At 35.3% G+C, this 25039-nt stretch overlaps 1 long non-coding RNA gene and 1 other non-coding gene across 2 annotated transcripts in view; both read left to right on the plus strand.

Annotated features, from left to right (window-relative positions):
• LOC125616317 overlaps window positions 1–6196 on the plus strand; it is a 260518-nt gene extending 254322 nt beyond the window's left edge. Inside the window, exon 3 of the long non-coding RNA XR_007346939.1 lies at window positions 4051–6196. This is a non-coding gene — a long non-coding RNA (uncharacterized LOC125616317). The remainder of the gene's footprint in view (window positions 1–4050) is intronic.
• On the plus strand, window positions 1174–1309 carry LOC125616326. The gene has a single exon (XR_007346952.1). It is a non-coding gene; the product is annotated as a small nucleolar RNA SNORA42/SNORA80 family (small nucleolar RNA).
• Window positions 6197–25039: the final 18843 nt, after the last annotated feature.

Below are 25039 nucleotides of genomic sequence, written 5' to 3' on the forward strand. Positions count from 1 at the left end.
AGGGATTTTTACAATCAAGAATTTGTCATATGGTTTATATGTTCCTGTATTGAAGGGAAAGTTTACTAAAAAACTGCTGTAGAATGATTGTATTGGTTAAAACACAAATTGCAAAAATGAGGCTTGACTTTTTCAAACTTTAGTTGTATTAAACAACTTCCTGTAAGACAAGTTTCAGCAGATCAGCACAAAATTTTCTTAATTTCATTACAGTCTGTAAATTAAAATTAATGAGTCTGACACCCACAATTAACAATGAAAAATGCAGATTGTTATAATTACTTAAGCAATAACATTGCTTTACATAGAAGACTTAAGGTGCTCCACAAATTATTTACAAGTGTTACATAAAACACAAAAAATGACAATTTCAATTTATTTTGTCAATGCAAAAAACCAAAATCCTTACTAAAACCTTTCTCGTTTGGGAATCTCTCGCCATGCATAATTAAGCAAATTTGATTGCAATTAAGCCTGGCTTCTACAGTAGAGTTTTAATTAATGCAAATCTGGCATCTACATCTATAAGATTAATTTTAGTGAATTAAAAGAAAACAACAAAGCATATTTGAGAGTGCAGTTGTATTGTTGAAAGGACAGGATTTTAAAGCTGGTTATTTTTCAGTCTTCCATGTGTATAGCCTTTGACTTAAAGTTTAAAGATTGGATATTTTATTGAAATTTGTTGCTGTCTTTTTTTAAAAAAATGTTGTATTAATAAGATCATTAAAATTACACAAAGCCATTTCAGAAAGACATCTTAAACATTCAGTATACCCTAAGAGCCAGATATATGCTGCTTCCTTTGCAGCACCTGCTTCCTTTGCAGAACTCATTTGCAAATATACAGACTTTATTTTGCATGTTTTAAAACATGTTGAGTGCTTATATCTCAAATTTAAGAATATTGATGAGATATCATTGCTGAGGGTATATGTGTTCTCTTTAAGTAGCAATGCTTAAAGTGGAATACCAAATAAAGTATGGAAATAGCTTGTTTTACCATATATGTATTTGTCATCTATACTATTTGATAGAATTTATTTAATTTTCAGTTAAAAATTTCATCCATGCTTTCTTTGAAAAAAAATAAATATTCTGGAGCACATATGAAATGATTATTTCTAATGCATGACATGATTTGAAACCAGATTTGAAATTTTTGATATTTATGTAAGAGTTTGGATTTATGGCAGGCCCATTCTCTTGGGTCTCTCATAGTGTCCCATGCCAGAATAAACTGTGTCCCTAAACCATTGCTTGGCCTCTGTGCCTGCAGACTTCTGGCACTGAAGAGGATTGTACAGTGGAAGATAAAAAGGAAAAAAAAATCATATTTTAAAGTGACTGTATTATTTTGATAATCTCTTGTCTGGGAAAAAATATTGTTGTTAGAAAAGAAATCTCGATATCCCAAATTTAATAGAAATAAATCAATGAAGTGTCTGTAAAAAGAGGAATGTTTGTGTTTCTACTTTGTCCAAGGCCCTCATGCCCCAAATGGCAGATAAAGTTGGACAGTTCAGAACTTGAAAAGAGGTGCAGGCCACCAATTTTATAAGCCTTCACCACCATCCTCTTTGGCCCAGCTGAAGACTCAAAGGCAAGAGGTTATGATATCAGCCTAATATAGCAGAACAGAGAAAGAAACTGGTTGTACTGAAGGAAAACTGCATTTGTAATACAGAAGAAGTCCTTGGCCTTGCGAGGAAAGCGAACAGGGAGCTCTTATGAAGGCCCAGGAGGAAGAGACTTATTTTGCCCATTTGCAAAGTCCAGCGGGTGTTGGCTCTAAAAACTCTGCAATCTCTGGGGAATCTACTGCCCATTTGACATGTTTCCAGCCAAGTAAGGATCATGCCTGTTACCTGCTCTGCCTCTCCCATCAACCTAGAAATCTATATGAATCTTGGAGGGAAAAGAGGGCAAAAGAATCTGAATACAATTAGGAAACAAAAGAAGGAGCAGCCCTCTTTGTCTGCTTTAGCAAGACCAATTAATGGGTGAAACTTGGACATTAAATGAGATGGAGGTTTTAACTATTACAGACTGTGCATCCTGACTACAGAGATAAAATAAAACCTCTTTCTTTTTTATTTGTTCATTTGTTCTTTCTTTCTTTCTTTCTTTCTTTCTTTCTTTCTTTCTTTCTTTCTTCCTTTCTTTCTTTCTTGATTAAAAGTGAAGTTAAATACTTTTATTTTTGAGAGGAACAGTAAAGTCATAGAATCAAGATACAAGGAATATCTTCTAGTAACACTGGTAGTCTTGAACAACGATGCTAAGTATTCTGTTAGGCAGTTACATAGAAAAGGTGGGTCAAGGGAACACCAGTAACAAGTAAAATGTAATAGCTATTAAGCAATGATTTCATTCTACAGTGCCTATATTGTTCTATATCTGTCAAAACTCTATCGTCTTTTTAAAATGGATTTCTGGGCTAGACAAGGAGGCACATGCTTGTAATCCCAGTGGTTTGGAAGCCTGAGACAGGAAGATCACAAGTTCAAGGCCAGCCTCAGCAACTTAATGAGGTCCTAAGCAACTCAGTGAGACCCTGTTCTCAAAAACAAAAGATCAATCCCTGGTACCAAAAACATAAAAATAAAAAATAATAAAATAAAATGGATTTCTGTGGATTTATTGCTAACAAAGTTTTAGATTTTATGTACATTGTACATATTTTATATATATGTATATATATAATAGTATGCATGGTTTATATTTATTTATTACATATATTTATTTATTACATATATTACATATATTTGATCTTAAAACATTTTGGTTTAAAATAATTTTAAACTCATAGAAAATTGCAAACTATAGTAGAGCGATCCAATGTATCCTTAATTATATTTCCCCAATGGTAACAACTTAAATAAGTATAGTACAAAGCTAAAGCTAGAAAACTGATATGGCTACAATCACAGACTTTATTCAGATTTGACCAGTCAAAATTTTATTACCTATCAATATTTCTTCTATCTTTCATTCTTTAGTGCATGTATTACCTACTTGGTTAGATCATTTTCATTTATGGAATATATATACATATATATATTCTCTAATACATGGATTGCATGAATAACCCACAAGACATTCAGGGTCTAGAAGGAAAGGAAGATTTATATAATAAAGAATTGCCATAATTCATTAATCCGAGATGTCATCAATTGTAAGGTGTACCATTATTTTATGTGGCTTTAAATTAAATTATCTGAAATAATAACAATTTTGCTATTAGAAGACACATCTTGATTTTAGAGTTGTTAAAATATAAAAAGGTGCATCTTAAAATGGATACTGTGCATTACAGCAAACACTATAATATAGATGTGTATGTCACATTATAGAATTTAATTGAATGAGTAATTTATTTCCTGGGGTGGGCTATGCCCAAGAGAAAGGCACAGAGAAAACACAGGGTGTAAGAGGATGAATCTAAAATGCATAGAAGTTGCCAAATAAAGGTAAGGACATTCCTGGGTGGAGAAAAGCCCATGGAGCATGGGCCCATGAGAGTGAGCAATACATTCTTGATTCATGTGCAGTGGTTAATGCAGAGTGTTGTTGGAGGGACAGGCAGAAATCTGAAAATGAGGCCAGAAAGGAGATTGGCATCAGTTGGTGAAATTCCATTCATGCTACTGTAAAGAGTGCTACTGTGGAGTATTTAAGAAGGAGGGTGGCATTACGTGTATTTTGAAATGCAAAATCCTATAACAATGCAAGAATGAATCGCAGGAGAAAGTTAAGGAAGGAGACACATTGAACGTTTGGTATCAGGCTCTGCAAAATTCATCGCCCATAGGAAATCTGAATTAATTTTTTTTCTTAATGAGAAAAAGTCCATAAACTGAATACTTGAAAAATGTTTTAAAATTAATGCATTGTAATGTTAAAATTACTTGACTGCTCTCTATCATAAATCACAATTAGAGTTGTCTTTCTTTCAGGGACTACAGCATAATATTTAATCTTCTATTTAGCATGTATTTCAAACAATCTCCTTTTATGGATATTTTTTTCCTTCTATCTTCCTTGTAGAGTGTAAGCCTATTGGTGCTGGAGGACCTCTGATGATGGCCCCTGCAGGAAAGATGGGTGGGGAAGAAGAGACCAGAAGCATAGGTGAGAAGATGAACCTTGAAGTTACCGTGGTAGTCAAGAAAGAAGAGGATCATTTTATATAAGTGGTAGAAAAAGATGAAAATGTTAGATGTCTGGAGATGTTTAGGAATTAAAATTCGGATTTCCTGATGACTGATCTTCTGTGGTTGAACAGGCAGGAGCCATGAAGGATTAGTCTTGGGTGTCTGGCAAGGGCTTCTGGATCAAAAGCTGCCTGTACTAACCAGGAAACACTGGAGAAGCTCTTCTGGAAAGAAAGTTGATAAAGGAATATTTGTTTAATATCACTTTAGGACCAGACTGGCTGTATCATTTTCAGTACCATGGTTTAAATTTCAAGAGGAAGATAACAGAACATTAAACTAAGGGTTGCACAGCTCACACACCCCACAAGTTGGTCCTTGTTGAGATCTTCAACAGATCTTAACTAGACTGTTGCTTTTATGAACTCAAATTTTGATAATTGTGCGGGATGAAGAAACACATCAGTCCAAAGATTGCAAAAAGCAGGCAAAGATAAGTAATGAAGGAAACTACCCCAGGAGAAAGTATGGAGTGAGAAGAGCGAACCCTGACATTTAAAGATGGGAAGAGCTGGGGTGTAGCTCAGTGGTTGAGCATGTGCTTAGCAAACTCAAGGCCCAGAGTTGGATCTTTAGCAGCAAAAGATGTCTCCCTGCCTGGAAAAAAAAAGGAAAGAAAAGATGGAGAAGCCATCTATAAGAATTAAAAAGAATGGCCAGAGAACCAAAAGGAAAACTTATCTTTTCCCATAATAGTATTTGCTTTATATTATAACTGCCTTATACTTGCTCTGAATATAATTCTGGGGCAGATTGATTTCTTTTTTCTGACTCTACACTTAACTTTGAGGAAAAGTCTTCCTAAATTGCCTGGTTCAAATTATCTTGGAAAAAAAATAGGAAATTGGCCATCTTACTTATGATGAAGATTTTTTTAAAAATAAAAAATAAACAGTCTCTCTTCTCTTCGCCACTGATGCATCCTGGGAATTCAAGGATATCAGGTGGATATGTTCCACATTGTCCTGGGCTAAACATTGTGTGCTGTGTTCTTAATGTAATGTGGAAAACAACAGAAGCACATCAGAGCCAGTGAGAGGTGCTGGTGTAGTCCAACATCAGGGTGGTGTGCAGTCTGGACAAGGAGGAGCCTTGACAAGAACAGGCCCAGAGGATAGTCCAGGCCCTGAGCATCTTTCTTCTCCAGTGCTCTCCAAATATCTGTCTGTAGGCAAGATACTGCATTTAGGAAGTCAGCTCTTAGAGAGGATCAGTGTGGGTGCAGGGAAGTTTACCAGGGTCTAAGATGCATTCACCTACTGGTAATGGAGGACAGTTATTCCTGCCATCTTTCCTCACTAGGAAAGGCACAGATACTTTGCCAAGTTTAAAATGTCTGATATCCCTAGACTACTCTTGCATGGAAAAACAGACATGTGGATGGTCACAAGTGATAAAAGACAGTAAATGGGCAATGAAATCAGGTGAATTAGAATAAAAGGATAAAATGGAATAGAAGACACAGAAAAATCCATGTAGATACAGTCATCTGATCCTTGACAAAGGTGCCAAAAACTTCTGTTGAAGAAAAACCCATGACGTTGGGCTGGAATTACATATGTAGAAGAATGAAACTAGACCGATATCTCTCATCCTGCAAAAAATTCAACTCAAAGTGAATCTAAATTCTAGGAATTAGACCAGAAATAATGCAACTGGTAGAAAAAAAAACAGGGTCAATATCCCAACATATTGGCTCAGGCACCAACTTCCTTCTTAAGACTCTAAAAGCTCAAGAAATAAAACTAAGAATCAATAAGTGAGATAACATTAAATTAAATAAATCTTTCACAGCTAAGGAAATAATTGAGAACATGAGGAGAGAGCCTGCAGAATGGGAGAAAATCTGCCAGCTACTACTTCAAAAAGAGATTAATATCCAAATACATAAAGAACTCAAAAAACTCAACATAAAACCCAATCAATAAATGGACAATGAACTGAGCTGACATTTTTCAAAGGAAGAAATACAGATGGCCAATAAATATATGAAAGAAAATGTTGAAAATTCTTAGAATCAAGAGAAATGCAAGTCAAAACTACACAGAGATTTTATCTCACTTCAGTTAGAATGGCAGGCATTAAGAATACAAGTAATAAATGCTGGTGAGGATGTAGGGAAAATGATACACTTATTCATTGTTGGTGGGAATACATATTAATACAATCACTTTGGAAAGCAGTATATAGATTTCTCAAAAAACTAGGAATGGACCCATCATATGACTAGCTATCCCACTCGGTATTTATCCAAAAAAGTTATTAGCAAACTATAGCAATACATGTACACCAATGTTTATAGCCTTACAATTCACAATAGCCAAGTTATGGAACCAGCCTAGATACCTGTCAACAGATGGATAAAGAAAATGTGATGTGTATATATACACACAATGGAATTTTACTCAATCATAAAGAAGAATGAAGTCATGTCATTTACTGATAAATGGATGAAACTGCAGAACATTGTGGTAAGTGAAATAAGTTAAACTCAGAAAGTAAAGTGTCAAATGTTTTCTCTCATCTGCGGAAGCTGGGGGGGGGAGAGGAATAAAAAATGAGGAATCTACAAAAATAGAAGGGAGTCCAATAGAAAAAAGGAAGGAAATTGAGAGGGAGGAGGAGGGGAGACCATGGGAAGTAGTGGGGAATGAAATCTACCAAATTATGCTATGTCCATGTACAAATATAATGAATCCTGCTTATATTCATAAATATATAACTATAATATTCTAATTAAGAGAACAATAATAATAATAATAATAATAATTGGGATATCAGTAGAGTAGAGCAAGTGGATTTGGGGGATGGAAGAGTAAAGGGAAAAGGAAAGTACTAAAGAATGAGATTGACTAATTTTGTTATGTGTGTGTGTGTGTGTGTGTGTGTGTGTGTGTGTATATACACACATATATATGTATATATATATGAATATCACATAATGAACCCATCTATTTTATATGATTATAATGCACCAATAAAAATAAATTAGAAAGACGGAATCAGGATTTAAAACTAGCTTATTGAATGCTTTCAAAAATATAAAGGAAGTTATGAAATATATTAGAAATATGAAACGAGTATAGAGCCAAATCAGTGGGAAATACTGGCATGTGAATATATTAGTTGAAATAAACAGAGGAATTAAAGCATGGTATATCACAAATGGAGAACAAATTAGTGAGATAGAAAATCAGACTGAAGAACTCCTCAAGAAGATACTAGACAGAAGTGTAAAATAAAGAATGAGATATAGAGGCAATATGAAAAGTAAAAATCTATATAAAAACATCTGTTCCAGAATGGAAGGAAACTGTAAAGAATTATTGATTTTTATAGAAGTGAATAAAATATGAGACCTCAAATTTAAAGGGCTCATAAAATATAAAGTAAGATAGACACATACAGAAAAATTATAGTGAAGGGCTGGGAGGTGGGTTCAGTAACAAAGCCCTTGCTTAGAAAGTCCCTAGGTTTAATCCCCAGCATCCCCCAAAAATATGATGATGAAATTGAAGTATAGAAAAGTCCTAAAATTTTCCAGAAAGCTAATCAACTATAACGGAACAGGTATCAATTTTCAACAAACTTGTCAACAGCAACACTACTTGCTGATAATACTTTCAAACTGATGTAAAAGCCATTGAATTTAGCATTTAATATCTAATAAATATGCAATTTTTGTGACACTTAATAACTGTCAAATTAATGTTGGAAAACACTATGGGTAAAAGAAGTCTTCATCAAAATTAACGTAGAGTAATGTTGGAAAACACTATGGGTAAAAGAAGTCTTCATCAAAATGAACGTAGAGTAATGATTTAATGTTCTAAGTAGACTGTAAAAGAAAAGCACTGTGAGCGAAAAATGTGTAATTCATATTGAAGAAAAGAAAAAATAGTAGATGAATAACATAAAACAATCATCAACATATAATCATAGAGAATAAGAGTGATAACTGACAGGAAAATAGGGGGAAGAAACAAAAATTTTAATTCAAAAATTTAATATGCCTCTCTTAGAAATTGACAGATCAAGCAGACAAAATATCAGCAAAGGTTTGAATAATGTGATTTGTAAGCTGAAAGAGTATTTATATTAGGTATATATACGAAGATAGGATAAAAACAGACAGACAGACAGACACAGTCGATTTTGCTTTGCATGGTAGGGTGGAACCGCAAAACCCACCATGCATCCTGAAAACATGAAAAATGCTCCTTATAATCCACAAGAAAAAATGGTAAGTCCATAACTTGCAAAATATTTGAAATCTTAATTTTTTTCAGAACATTTTAAATTCTCTTAGTGTCAGAGATATACAAGAAATGAAAAAACTGAAATTATTATTTTAATTTTACTGTAATATAAAACATTAGAAAATCAATAATTTAAAGGAATTTTGGTTAAGAACATTTAGAGTAGTTTTAGTAGTGTTTATTCTCATTGTATAACTAATGATATGAAGCAATCATCTTTTCTGTAGCTAAAAGAATCATCGTATTCTTTTCTAGATATTAATAGTCTTCCAACAGATTGTCTTTTGCACTTTTGGTACTGAGACGTTATCTTGGAGTGTTCCTTAATGTGGAGTTCTTGTTGGCCTCACTTCCTCTGTGACACCTGCATTGTCTGTCACAGACACTTTCCTCATTTATGCCTATGGTTATTTTCACTAAGTGCTCTGGTAGCAAATCTCATCTCTGGAATAGGGGCAGTGTCCACATTCCTGTGGGCAGTTATAGTCTCTGTAACTGGATTTATGCTCAATCTTAATTGCACTTCCAGCATTACCAGTTTTTATTTCTTTGCTGCACTTTTATCTTTGCTGCCTAATTCTTTTGATTACCCATTTTTGTAAACTGTCACATGGGCTCATCACTGGGAGACAAGAGGACAACAAAACTGCTTTCTTTGCTATCTGTTCAAGAACTGAGTGACGGATGTGCAATAACCAGTCACAGACAGACCTGGAAAGATATGATTGGTCACTGACCTACCTAGCTGTCATTTATGTGTTGATTTATGGACTGAAAAGCTGGGTATGAAGTTTTTACTTCATGCAATTACTCAGAGTTAATATGCCACAGCAATTGAAATTTGAAAAGTGTTATGAGGGGAAGAGTGTTACCTAACTAAACCTTGGTAATTAAATATTGTACATATTGGAACCATTGCATATAGTTACATTCTAAAATATACCAAAAAAACCCCATTGTGGCTGGATTATTTTGAGAGGTAAACTCTGCTGGAGAATGGCAGAACTCTTCACACATAATGACTCCATCCAAACTCTACTAAAAGACCACCAAATTCCATCTTGGTTTCTAGCTGCATAAGACTGTGTCCCTAGGATGACCCCAGACCTCCTTAACATGCTTACCTGAGAAAGCTCCATGCCACAGGAGAATGTACTGTTTGATCTTGTATAAACTTGGTGATAAGCAGATAGGCTGCTATGATGGTTAATGTTATGGGCCGACTTTATTAGGCCACAGGGTGCCCAAATATTTGGTCAGACATTGTGCTGAGTGTAAGTGTGTTTTAGGATCAAATTAACATTTGAATTCATAGGTTAAGTAAAGTAGATCACCCTCCCTGATGTGGATGGCCATTATCTAATCAGTTGAAAGCTTACATTAAAAAAAAAAAAAGGCTATATTTGCTATCTTTCTGTTACTGTAACAAAACACCTGAGATAACCAACTTAAAATAAGGAAAGGTCTATTTTGGTTCACAGTTTTGGAGATTTCAGTCCAAAGTTGGTTGGCCCTGTTGCTTTTGGGCCTGCTGTGAGACAATAGTAAATCATGGAAGAAGTACATAGCAGAGGAAGCCCATTCACCCCATGATTGGGAAGGTAAAAAGAGCAGGGAAGAATCTTAATCACTATAGTCAGCCCCTGAAGTGCCTTTGAAAGCAGTTACTTAAGAGGTCTTTCAACTATAAATTCTTCTTGTACCTCTTTGAGATTAAATATTGCTACCCCGAAGTATTTCCTTGTGGACTTGAGAGACAGTTCTCCTTAAAATGCCAAGATTTATGGGGAAAACTCTTGCTCTTTCTTTCCTGGGCCCTGTGGGAGGGTAAGTACCTAATTTCCATAGGTGCTTTGCTTTGTTGAAACAATGCCTCTGTCACAAAGATGGAGAAATTTGTATCTCTTCCAGATAAGTGCCAGCTCACAGATCCAAGTGATCTAGTCACATGCACTACACTCTTTGTACCCTTCTATCCCTTTGCCTTCACTTATCCCAGTCTGAAAAACTCTTTTCTGCTTTGGTGAAGTTGAGTTTGGCTTACGCTGGATTCTCTTCCTATTGCAATACTATTATTGACTAGAACCCACCCTTTCTACTTTAAATGTGGCTTGAAAAGTTAATGGAAGAAAATATCAAAGAAGGTTTTTGTGACTTTGGTTAGAATCGGACAGAGTACTTCTTAAACAATGATTCAAAATTATGACCCATAAAGAAAAATAATGCATGGCTTGGCTACATAAAAATAAAGTCTACTCAATGAATAACAACATAAATATGGTCAATGTGTGGATAAGGGGCTCGGGGAAATACTTGAAAAATCTAACACTAGTTATTTCAGATATGTAAACACGATCTATACATTTACAAGAGATGGAGAGGAGATGTTATTAGAAATAGGTCAATGTCATGAATAAGGACTTCATCAAGATGCCGGATAAAGATATAAATAGAAAGTCAACACCAGCTATTAAGAAAATGTGGGATAAAATGACAATTTAAAACCTCGTGACAGTTGGATGATGGGCCAAAGTGAGAAATGTTTAGAATAGTAGTTTTAGAATAACAGTTGGGTTGGTATGAATGTCAGTTAATAGTGTAATCATTCTAGGAAGCCATCTAGCTATATTAGTAAAATTAGTTATGGTCTCTCCTTTCCCAGGAATTCCATTTCCAGAAAGCACTCCTTTATAGCTCCATAAGAGAACATTAATAGGTATATTTATTTCAGCTGAACGGATAGAAACAGAACATTGAATACTACTCAGGTGAAAATCTCTGGGTGAGTAAATGTGTAAAATGTTGTGGATGTGTGGAACACTATGTAGCAGCCAGGGGCAACAACCTAGATGTAGACCCAGAAATGTAAATAGATTTTATAAACATAGTGCGAGTGCAATCATAACCACTTCAGATCTCTGGTACAATAGCATTTGTGTATATGAGGAGCTCTGCCTTCATAAACAACTTTTCAAACCTGCCTATGTATTTCAATATACCTTTTCAAAACTACACAGAGATAAGCAGAGGAAGCACCTGTGTTTGTATTAGGTAGCCAGGGAAAGGAGGAAGGAGGAAATGGGAAATAAAAAAATCAAATGAGACAAGACAGAGACATTTATAAGGTCTTAGTGGTCCTTGGTATGAGAATGATTCACTTGACTCTGAACCTCAGTTTCTATTAGAGGGGAAAAAAAACACAAAAAACAAAAACAAAGGAAGATCTGGGCCTAAAGATCTGTGATCAAAGCTTTTTTTTTTTTAATTATTTATTTATTTTTTTAGTTCTGTGCTGATACAGCTTAGCCATAGTTTTAGATCTAAGAAAATTTTAACCTGAGATCTAGTAAATTCATGTTGTAAGATATCTATTTTCCATAAAACTAAAAAAGGAGCCCTTTTATATTAATAAATAATATTTATTATTTACAGTGGGACAGAGACTGATTTCACATGCAATATTCCATTTTATTTTCAAATCAGTCTCATGGGGTAAATTTTATCATTATGTTTGTAGTACAGATATGGAAACTTAGATACAGAAAGGTTAAGTACCTTGTCCAAGATTAGCTAGTAAATGATGAAGATCGTAGTAGAGGACTAATGGAATTAGAATTCAATGATCAAGCTGTCAGCCAGTGTTCAAAACTGACACCCACCTACCACAACTGTCCGATTGCATCCTAAATAACAGTACTTAGTCTTCACTAAGCAGTCTATACTTCAGATCAGTCTATGGCCTCAAAATAAATGTGGAGTGTGCTGCATTCTATCATTAAAAGACATTTTTTTCCTGCTTTCAGATCACATTTTTTATCAGTTTATGAATTACTTGTCCTATAAATTATAGGATTAGGTTTCTTTGTTACTTAAGCAACAGAAAGGTTTTAGGCACGATTATTTGACTTACTGATTACTTTTACTACTTTTTTCTCTGCTTCATTTCTTTGGGAAAACATTTAAGATTAAATTAAAGCTGTTTGCAGCATCCATCCATCTGTCATTACTTGAATACATTGATGAATATTTCTCATGTGAAGGAGATATGGCTGGTTGCTTATGGAATGATGAGATACTGAGAAAAACAAATTATGGGGTCACATGTTGGACATTATACAATAGGACACTGATATATCTTTTAAAAGAATTCCTCTCACACCCCTGGAAACTGGGAAGAAAAGAAAAATGGTCAGCTTTTTAAAGGTTAGAATGTAATAAAATGAAAGAAGAACTTTAAAAAAAAATCTCTCAAAAACTATAATAACCCAAGACAGCTTGGGCATAATAATAGAAAACAGTAGTAATAATGGTGTTGATGGTAGCTAACTCCTATATGGTATTGTGTTGAGGGTCTTACATAAATTACCTTATTCCATCTTCAGAACAACCCGGCAAGGGCCATGGATCTGGTGAACCAGGCATTCCTTTGGACCTTATTGCTGGGCAGGAAAGGCAAACAACTTAACCATTACAGTTATCTAGAGTCTAGAGAGCTGGAGTATCAGAGGAAGAGTATCAGTATCATTGGAAACGATGCAGAAGCAACTGAAGGATTAACTTCAACAAGATCCTTCTGGGCTGGGGCCAAAGTCCTCTGCCTTATTGGTATCAAGATCTGGATCCTTGTTATGCTTCACCTTCTGCCCGCTCACCAAAGATACAATTTCTTAGGAGTTGGTGTCCGATTGAAAGATGGTAAGGTTTGTAACATGGAATGATGGCAGAAGAATTGCTTTGTTTTGTGAGTTGTATTTTAAAAGGTATTGACAAGATTTATGTTTGAGGAAAACATGAAAAGCAAAGTGATCTTAGCTTTCCTCCAATTGTCATTGTGGACAGAAAGATAAAACTTCATTTGGAGAGGGAGATGAAAATCTATTCTGCACATCCTGAGAAGAAAGATGTAAATCACCGTCTTGGGCATTAAGAGAAAGCGAGGCAATAGCTGTTACTCTAAGAGATATGAATGTGTGCCCCACCTGCCTAGGAGTGACACCGTGGTTTGAAAACAAGAACACATGAAAATATTACCAATTCAAAATGTCAAAAGATGTCCAGAAGGCAGGATGTGTGAACTGAGAATGTGGGATATTTGGGGCCTTTCGGGAAAGGATAAATTGCTTTTGATGCAGCCTGTTTCTGTCTCTAGGGAAATTCTACCACATATTTGATTTTTAGCTGCAATGTGTTACTACATATTTATGCCCTTGAATATGTATTTATTACAGTTTTATGCAGCCCATTTTCATGACGTGAATTGTTTGTCTCTCTTAAGGGATATCTGTGTTTTTTCCCCAGATCATATCAAATGAGAAAAATATGGAAAGTAACTCCATTTGAAGCAGAGAAAATCCTGTTCCGCAAATCAAACCCAAACAATTAAACACGACTAGAAAAAAAAAATGAGGAAATTTGCACCTATGATTTGTGATTAATTTCTTTACAATTGTTTTTCCGCTCATTTCTGGTCGTGGTTACACACTCTCTTTTACAAATGTCTCCTTTCTTTCCTTAAATAAATCGAAGCTTAAAAAATACTTTATAGATACATGAATGCAAATACTGGTAATTTTGAGCACTATAGGGAGACTTGGCATAGCATTAATAAAGTCTACATCATAAGTGTCTTCTGCTATCTTCCATGAGTTTGGATCAATCACCATCCTAATCATCATTCCTGTATTCACCCTGACTGTGGCAAGGCTGAAAGGAGAGAGGATTTTTCTGAACCTTCCTGGAGAAAAGGTAACTTCAAAATTTGGGGGAGTTTCTGCATACTGCCCAGAGTCCACCATTTTCTCAAATGGATAATGAAATCCAGCCCATTGATGCAACAGTGATGGCTATTGTCAGGACAAAAAAATGGTAGTACTTACAGTTTTCAAATCCATCATTATGCCCAAGTTTAAGATTAGAACACAAACTGGGAATGGGCTTAGAATCTTGCCCTTTTCCAGAGTTCTCTGATAACTGGTTATCTTGGGGTTGGAAGAGTGTCAAGGCCCTAAGGTGTTCAGGCTCAAAGGTTGTTACTGTGCCATAATCTTTTTTTTTTTTTTTTGGTGCTCTGGTTATTTACACAATTTTTTTATATATAATTTTTTCACCTACCTTGCCTACCATAGTGCTAAGGATTTTTAATTTTTCCATTCCTGACAATTCACACTTCCAAATTTACACATACTCCTGTTGTCATTTGCTCCATTTGAGGCTAGCTTAGAAAGATGTGAAGGTACCAATAGGCAGGAGAACACACCCAAATGTTTTCATTTAGTCACAAAAATGCTCAATGATCCATAGACCTCATGTTGAGGAACATTAAAATAGGGGATTGAAAATTGAATGAACAAGATAACAAGAACTGTGAAGGGTCTGAGATATTACCTGACTAGTAAGCAAATCAATTACCCATTCTAGTTTCATGAAAACTTGTCAGAGACAAACTTCATTGATCAGAGACAAAGAATATTATTACCCACAGCAGGTAGAATAAATACCTGCATATTTACTTTGGTTACCTGAACTTTAATTACTGCAGGGTGATGTGAAGAGGATGAAATGACACATCATGGAGGAACATGCAATGGATGCATTACAGAAGAAGATTCATGAATATAGGGGACCCAAATTTTTTCAAATGGAAATAAATATGTCTACCATTTGCTCAGAAGGGAAACACTATCTCTACCTTCTAAGGTAGCAATCAAATCTTTTCTTTGTTCTGAAGGGATGTAATATCTTCTGAGGCTGTTCACTGTACAAATATCTGGGAAAAGGTAGCTTGGACAAAGAGCTTGTTTATAAAATGGTTGTAAATGCATGGTCCATAGAAATTTGTCTCTCTAAACAAAAACAAAGCCAAAGAAAACACCAAAAAGTAAAACAAACAAAAATCCCTGAAATGCAAAAACCTACAGATTACTTTTAAAAATCATGGAACAGGGAGGAGTTTCAAGATGGCGGACCAGAGGGAGGCAGCATTCTATATTGCTCTGTGATCCAGATCTCACCTAGTCAGAATACTGCATTTCTGAGAGTGTTAGAGGACCCCTATACAGCTGCTCTCTGCAGAAATCACCAGCGCTGTGACCCCGTGCAGGGCTCAGGGCCTCAGTGGTGAAGCAGAACCCAAAGCCCGAAGTTCCGGTTCACATAAGACTCAGCGAGCGCCTTAGCAGAATCACCTACCAACACATCTGCAGATCGCCAAGACTTCACTCTGCTCCCACACAGGTCACTCAGCTGCTACCTACCCATAGCACAATGCCATTGCCCTGCTCCCTTCACCTCACCAGACACCCCGGTGCTGAAAGCAGACCGCCACCATCTTGGCTCAACATTCTCGCCATGTTAGGTGGGGGCAGTTCCCATATTAGATCTCCAGGGGCCAGTGGATTTTCGCAGAAATCACTAGCACTGCGACCACCCATGCAGAAATCAGAGCTTCTGGGCTCAAGTAAGTCTCCGGACTCTGTTCCCAAAGCCCACATGGCTCTCAAGCGGCTTAGCAGAAACACCTATCAGCACCTCTGCAGAACTCCAGACTGTGCACTGCTCCCTCGCAGGTTACTCGGCTGCTACCTACCCATGGCACAAGGCCATCTCCCAGCTCCCCCCACATCATCAGACATCCTGGCGCTGAAAGCAGACCAACTCCATCTTGGAAAACCTTCCTGGCCATTTTGTGGTGGGCGTGGCTATCAGATCGGATCACCATCTGAGCAGATACCTGATTTCCAATTCCTCCCCGCTCCCCAAGGGCGTTAACTCAGCACAGTGGCCACCCAACACAAGAACAGCTCTCAGTTGGACAGAAGTGTAGTGCGAACAGGGCGCTGCCTACCTGTGTAAGGGTCCCGCGAAACGTCGGAGAAAGAGACCACCAAGTGACCACTCATGCAATTGGCAGAAGGGGATTTATTGAACCAGCATGCTGGGGCTCCGTGCCCACTCAAGAAGGGAAAGCAGCCCAGAGCCCCGAGAAGGGGCTGAGCACTGCTTAAGTACACTTTTTGGGGAGGGCGGAGGGCTTTGTATACATCAGAACAAATCATCATGAGGCGCGGGAAAATTGAACAACAACTCCTAAACATGATTAGTTCATTCATTGGCGGGAACAGGTCAGGCTGGAGTGATAGGTCATTTCTAAACGGGGTACACATTCAAACTGATTGGTTCAGGCCCTACAAGGCCTACGTGCAACCATGCAGACCCCTTCAGTTATTAAACAACCAAACAGTCAGGGGAAATGTTTACTGGGCGGTTCTAAGCATTGTCTTAACAGCTACAGAAATTTCAGGTTTTGCAGGTAGCATAGAAACCTAACAATACCTAATCCTTTACATTTTAACTCAGACCTTGCAGCTTAGAAACTTTACAACACCCGGTCTTTTACCCTTTAACTTTTACGCTTTAACTTCAATTTCTTTTACCCTTACACCTGGGGGTGAGAGGTTCCACAGTTGGGACCTCATAAATAAGAGAGGGGAAGGGACTAAAGTCTGGAGCATAGCAGAGAGATCAGGATTTGGTAAATCTCCAGGCAAGCGAGGGAGATGATACCGGGGCCTCAAGTCAGACGAGTGGTCACAAAAAAAGACCTGTGAGGTGCTATTTCCCTGGAACTGGTGGCCGGAACTCCCTGCTTCCAGACTCTCCACACCAGGTACAGTTTTCACACCCTGGTTACCTACACCATCCTGAAGGCAGAGACACCTACTAGATGAGACAACCCCACCTGTTGTATGAGAAGAGAAAGAAACGGATCTCTAAGAGTATTATTATTATTATTTTTCTCTTCTTCTTTTTCTTCTACCCTTTTAACCTCTGGTCCTCACATCCCCAACATATGTAAAACCAAGAACTTTGCATGAAATAGGACTTTGAGGACTGAGTAACCTGAATAATACAGTATAGAAGAATTGCATAAGCCCTTTTTTTTCTCTCTTTTTCTTCTTTCTTTGCCTTTTTTCTCTTTCTTCTTCCTTCATCCTTCAAATTATACTATTTTAACATCCAGTATTTTTCTAAAAACATATGTGTGTCTATGTTTGTTTTATGTACTCTACTGTCTTCCCACATAGTTGTCTACCCCAAATTACCTACTATGTATTCTCTGCTACTAACCCTCTCCACTAGATTTCTCCTTCACATTGCCTAATACATATTAACTATATACCCTCATAACTTCTCCTCTCAACATATTGTCCTATGCCTGACCCCCAGTTCATTGTCCACCACCAGAAACTGTAAACCACTTTATAAAACTACTGATTATATTTTAAATAATAATTGAATCCAACATTTCTGGACATTGAGACTAAACGGTAAATGTCTTAATAACAACAATTTGTTCATAGGTGATGTATTGTTGATATTGGGATATGTTAACATTGTTCTTTTCCACAAAGGAGAGATCTTGGAACCCTACAAGAGCACTACAAATCTATAAAGTAAAAAAAAAAAATAACACACCAGATCCACAGAGTTGGAAAGGAAGACACATGAGCAACATGAAAATACAAGGAAAGAAAGTACCACAAATAAATCAAGAAAACACATCATTAGAAGAACTGGCAGCTACAGCAGAAAAAAGACAGAGAAAGATTTTAGGGTACACATGGTTAAAATGTTTTGGGATTTCAAAGAAGACATAATAGAACAAATACAGGCAATGAAAGATCACTTTGACAATGAGCTACATAAACAAATCAAAGATGCAAAAGATCACCTCAACAGGGAGATAGAGGTTACACAAAACAACCAAACAGAAATCTTTGAAATGAAACAAATAATAAACCAAATTAAAAACTCAAATGAAAGCAACACCAACAGAGTAAACAACTTAGAAGATAGGACATCAGACAATGAAGATCAAATAAATCATCTTGAAAAGAACATAGACCATACAGCGAAAATAATAAGAAACCATGAGCAGAACATTCACGAAATATGAGATAGCATAAAAAGACCAAGTTTAAGAGTTATTGACATAGAGGTCCAAACCAAAGGAATGAACAATCTATTCAATGAAATAATATCATAAAATTTTCCAAACATGAAGAATGAATTGGAAATCCAAATTCAAGAAGCCTATAGGATGTCAAATGTACAAAATCACAACAGACTCACACCAAGGCGCATTATAATGAAAATGCCCAATATATAGAATAAGGAGAGAATTTTAAAAGCCACAAGAGAAAGGAATCAGATTATACATAAGGGAAAACCAATTAGGATAATGGCAGATTTTTCAACACAGACCTTGAAACCTAGAAGATCCTGGAACAACATATATCAAGCTCTGAAAGATAATGGGTGCCAACCAAGGATCTTGTATCCAGCAAGATTAAGCTTTAGATTTGAAGATGAAATAAAAACCTTCCATGATAAACAAAAGTTAAAAGAATTTATAGCTAGAAAACCAGCACTACAAAACACCCTTGGCAAAATATTTCATGAAGAGGAAATGAAAAACAGGAATGAAAATAGCAGAGGAAGGTAGTACACTAAAGGAAAAACTTATAAAGAGGAAAACCAATTCAAGTAAAATAACAAAAATAAACAAATATGGCTGGAAATACAAACCATATCTCAAGAGTAACCCTAAATGTTAGTGGCTTAAATTCACCAATCAAAAGACATAGGCTGCCAGATTGGATTTTTAAAAAGGAACCAATAATATACTGCCTCCAGGAGACTCATCTGATAGGAAAAGACATACACAGACTGAAGGTGAAGGGTTGGAAAAAGTCATACCACTAACTTGGACTGTGGAAGCAAGCAGGGGTTTCCATCCTCATATCAAAAAAGTAGACTTCAAGCCAAGGTTAATCAAAAGGGATAAAGATGGATATTACATACTTCTCAAGGGAACCATACACCAACAAGACATAACAATCATAAATATATATGCCCCAAACAATGGTGTAGCTATGTTCATCAAACAAACTCTTCTCAAGTTTAAGAGTCAAATTGACCACAACACAATAATCTTGGGTGACTTTAACACACCTCTCTCATCACTGGATAGATCTTCCAAACAAAAGTTGAATAAAGAAACTATCGAACTCAATAACATAATGAATAACTTAGACTTAACTGATATATATAGAATATTTCAACCTGCATCAGGCAGATACACTTTCTTCTCAGCAATACATGGATCCATCTCTAAAATAAACCATATACTATGCCACCAAGCAACTCTTAGCAAATACAAAAGAGTAGAGATACTACCATGCATTTTATCAGATCATAATGGAATAAAATTGGAAATCAATGACAAATAAAAAATAAAAATTTCTCCATCACCTGAAGACTAAACAATATGCTACTAAATGAACAATGGGTCTCAGAAGACATCAAGGAGGAGACTAAAAATTCTTAGAGGTAAATGAGTATATAGATACAACATATCAAAATCTCTGGGACACTATGAAAGCAGTACTAAGAGGAAAATTCATTGCATGGAGTTCATTCCTAAAAAGAATAAAAAGTCAACAAATAAATGACCTCACACTACACCTCAAAGCCCTAGAAAAAGAAGAACAAACCAGCAGCAAAAGCAGTAGAAGGCAAGAAATAATTAAAATTAGAGCTGAAATCAATGAAATCGAAACAAAAGAAACAATTAAAATAATTGACAAAACAAAAAGTTGGTTCCTTGAAAAAATGAATAAAATTGACAGACCCTTAGCCACGCTAACAAAGAGGAGAGATAAAACTCAAATTAACAGCATACATGATGACAAAGGTAATATCACAACAGACAGTACAGAAATACAGAGGATAATTAGAAATTATTTTGAAATTTTATACTCCAATAAAATAGAAGACATTGAAGGCATCGACAAATTTCTTAAGTCATATGATTTGTCCAGATTGAGTCAGGAAGATATACACAATTTAAACAGACCAATATCAAGTGAGGAAATAGAAGAAGCCATCAAAAGCTTACCAACCACGAAAAGTCCAGGACTGGATGGATACACAGCCGAGTTCTACAAGACCTTTAAAAAAGAACTAATACCAATATTCTTCAATTTATTTCAGGAAATAGAAAAAGAAGCAGTAATTCCAAACTCATTCTATGAGGCCAATATTACCCTGATCCCAAAACTAGGCAAAGACACAACAAAGAAAGAAAACTTCAGACCAATATCTCTAATGAACATAGATGTAAAAATTCTCAATAAAATTCTGGCAAATCATATACAAAACATATCAAAAAAAATTGTACACCATGATCAAGAGGGATTCATCCCAGGGATGCAAGGTTGATTTAACATACAGAAATCAATAAATGTAATTTATCACATCAATAGACTTAAAAATAAGAATCATATAATCATCTCAATAGATGCAGAAAAAGCATTTGACAAAATACAGCACCCCTTTATGTTCAAACCATTAGAAAAACTAGGGATAACAGCAACATCGTAGAGGCTATCTATGATAAGCCTCAGGCCAACATCATTCTAAACGGAGAAAAATTGAAGGCATTCCCTCTAAAAACTGGAACAAGACAGAGATGCCCTCTTTCACCACTTCTATTCAACATAGTTCTTGAAACACTGGCCAGAGCAATTAGACAGATCAAAGAAATCAAAGGGATATGTATAAGAAAACAAGAACTTAAATTAGCTCTATTTGCTGACAATATTATTTTATACCTAGAAGACCCAAAAAACTCCACCAGAAAACTTCTAGAACTAGTAAATGAATTCATCAAAGTAGCAGGTTATAAAATCAACACCTATAAATCAAAGGCATTTCTATGTATCAGTGACAAAGTCTCTGAGAAGGAAATGAGGAAAATTACCCCATTTATATAACCTCAAAAAAAATACTTGGAAATCAACTGAATGAAAGAAGTAAAAGATCTATACAATGAAAACTACAAAACCCTAAAGAGAGAAATCAAAAAAGACCTTAGAAGAAGGAAAGATCTACCTTGCTCTTGGATAGGCAGAATTAATATTATCAAAATGACCATACTACCAAAAGCACTATACAGATTAATGCAACTCTGATCAAAATCCAAGTGGCATTCCTCATAGAAATAGAAAAAGAAATCATGAAATTTATCTAGAAAAATAATAGACCCAGAATAGCTAAAGCAATCTTTAGCAAGAAGAGTAAAGCAGGTGGCATCATTATACCAGACCTTAAACTATACTACAGAGTAATAGTAACAAAAAACAGCATGGTATTGGCACCAAAACAGACTGGTAGACCAATGGAACAGAATAGAGGACACAGAAACTAACCCACAAAATTACAAATATCTTATATTAGACAAAAGTGCCAAAAACATGCACTGGAGAATAGATAGCATTTTCAACAAATGGTGCTGGGAAAACTGGAAATCCATATGCAACAAAATGAAATTAAACCCATATCTCTCACCATGCACAAAATTTAACTCAAAATGGACCAAGGACCTAGGAATTAAACCAGAGACTCTGCATCTAATAGAAGAAAAAGTAGGCCCTAATCTTCATCATGTGGGATTAGGCCCCAACTTCCTTAATAGGACTCCTATAGTGCAAGAATTAAAACCAAGAATCAATAAATGGATGGAATCAAACTAAAAAGTTTTTCTCAGCAAAAGAAACAATCTATGAGATGAACAGAGAGCCTACATCCTGGAAGCAAATCTTTACCCCTCACACATCGGATAGAGCACTAATCTCTAGGGTATATAAAGAACACAAAAAGCTAAGCACCTAAAGAACAAATAACCCAATCAACAAATGGGCCAAGGACCTGAACAGACACTTCTCAGAAGAGGATATACAATCAATCAACAAATATTTTAAAAAATGCTCATCATCTGTAGCAATCAGAGAAATGCAAATCAAAACTACTCTAAGATATCATCTCACTCCAGTCAGAATGACAGCTATTATGAAGACAGACAACAGTAAGTGTTGGTGAGGATGTGGGGAAAAAGGTTGACTCATACATTGCTGGTGGGACTGCAATTGGTGCAGCCAATATGGAAAGCATTATGGAGATTCCTTGGAAATCTGGGAATGGAACCACCATTTGACCAGCTATCCATGTCCTCGGCCTATACTCAAAGACTTAAAAACAGCATACTACAAGGACACAGCCACATCAATGTTTATAGCAGCACAATTCACAATAGCTAAACTGTGGAGCCAACCTAGATGCCCTTCAGTGGATAAATGGATAAAAAAATGTGGCATATATACATAATGGAATATTACTCAGCAATAAAAGAGAATAAAACCATGGCATTTGCAGGTAAATGGATGGTGTTGGAGAAATGCTAAATGAACTTAGCCAATCCCAAAAAACAAATGCTGAATGTTTTCTCTCATATAAATAGGCTGACTCATAATGGGGTAGAGAGGGGAAAAATGGGACGAATAGATGAATTCTAGATAAGGAAGAGAAGAGGGAGGGAAAGGGAGGAGGTAGGGAATTAGCAAGGATGGTGGGATGTGATGGACATCATTATCCAAAGTACATGTATGAAGACATGAATTGGGTGTCAACCTACTTATATACAAACAGAGATAAAAAATATGGTATATATATATATATGTTATAAGAATTGTAATGCAAAAAAAAAACCAAGTACATGTATAAAGACATGAATTATCATGAACATACTGTATACAAAGACATGAAAATTGTGCTCTATATGTGTAATAAGAATTATAATACATTCTGCTGTCATGTATTTAAAAAAATAAATCAATACAAAGAAAGCATAGATTAAGAAAAAAATCAAAAGCTGAAAGTCATTCATATTGCCTGATCACAGAGTTTGAGGGGAGATTCCATGTATTAGATAAAAAAGAACTCTCTAATCTTAGAGTATAATTGTGTGAATCCTTGGTACTACCAGATTTTATTGTATAAATTTGATTTATTAGTAGTGATGGCCTTGGATATGTGCATATGCCCATATTTGCTATACAGAGTTTGTTTCATTCAGTAGCTTTAAAGGCTAATCCGAACCATTGTATAGAAAAAAATCAAAGGGATTTCAAATAAATTTTGTTTGTATGCTGAAAAAGATATGCTGAAAAAAAAATCATGGAACAACATTGAAAAATCCATTTCCAGTGAGAATATGAAGTGGAAAAGAAACACATTTCTGAAGAATAAAATATAGGGAATCAAAGAGTTCACATGATAAATGTGAAAAGGCAAAAAAACCTAAAAAACTGAAAAAAACCTAAAAATCCCCCAAATATGTGATATTAATAAAAGGTATCTCTAAAATATGTAGCAGAATATTTGAAAGGAATGAATGAAGATGTATCAGACAAAAATAAAATGATGAAAGTAGATCAAAAGTCGAATGCCAGAAAAATTCAAATGAAAATCATATTTTATATTGATAAATTAAAAATCTACCAAGAATGTACGAATAGCTGATACACATTTAATATCTTTATAACATAGCTTTGAAATGGAAAAAGGAAAAATGCTTGAAATTTATGGAGGATTTATCAAATTAAAGTTTATTGTGGGATATTTTAGTACATATCTTATAGATCCAGAAAATGAAAAATAAAGTTATGCAAAACATAGAGAATTTGAATAATTCAATAATAAATTGAATTATATATGGAAGTATATTTCTCAGGAATGGTTCATGTAAATCCTTTCAAACATGAGACAGTCATAAAAACCCTTCACAAATACTATGCCACAAAGACAATATAAATCTTGTGGTTACAAATCATAAAATTCATGTTTTGTGACCACCATTAAATATTAGTAAATATGAAATGTACTAATATCTACTAATGTAAATATATGGTAATAATGAAATAAGACTCCTTTATCTAATCACTTGAGAACTTAAAAATAATCTTCTAAGAACCTCTTGAGATGGAGAAATGAAATATCAATTATATAAAAAAGAATGGCCCTTATTAAAATCCATGAAATGTAGCCAAAGGAATGCTCAAGGGGAAATTCAAAATCTTATAGTGCATTTCCTAGATTAAAACAGGTTGATAATTTATTACCTATATTTTCAGTTCAATAAATAAGAAAAGTAAAAACAAAACAAAAAAGTAGAAAGAAACATGTAATATAGGTAAAAGTGGATTTATCAAGAAAAAAATAAAGCCAAATAGTTTTTCTGAAAGACAAATTAGACTAAACATTGGCAAAACTTTCTAGAAAATAGTGGAAAACAACAGCAATAAGATTACAGATGAGAAAAGCATATAATCATACCCTTTCAACTACATTCAAATAGATTTGAAAATCTAGATGAAATGAAAGATTTACTACTATAAGATGAAAAGGAGTTTAAAAAAAATTTTTTTAAGTAGAGGCTAATAATCACCAGGGAAATTAAACAGAGGCTAACTGCTAACAAAGGTATGATGCCCAGATAATTCTATGAGCATGTTGTGCCATATCTTTTTCCAATATTTCAACTCTTTCAAAAAGAGGAATTGGCAGTTTCCCATAGTCAATTGATAGCCTTGATATCAAAGCCAAATACATTTGAGAGGAAAAATGGAAATCAAACAGGATTCAAAACTATAAAAATCAATGGAA

This window comes from Marmota marmota, unplaced genomic scaffold (assembly GCF_001458135.2).
Source record: "Marmota marmota marmota unplaced genomic scaffold, marMar, whole genome shotgun sequence".
NCBI classification, from domain to species: Eukaryota; Metazoa; Chordata; class Mammalia; order Rodentia; family Sciuridae; genus Marmota; species Marmota marmota.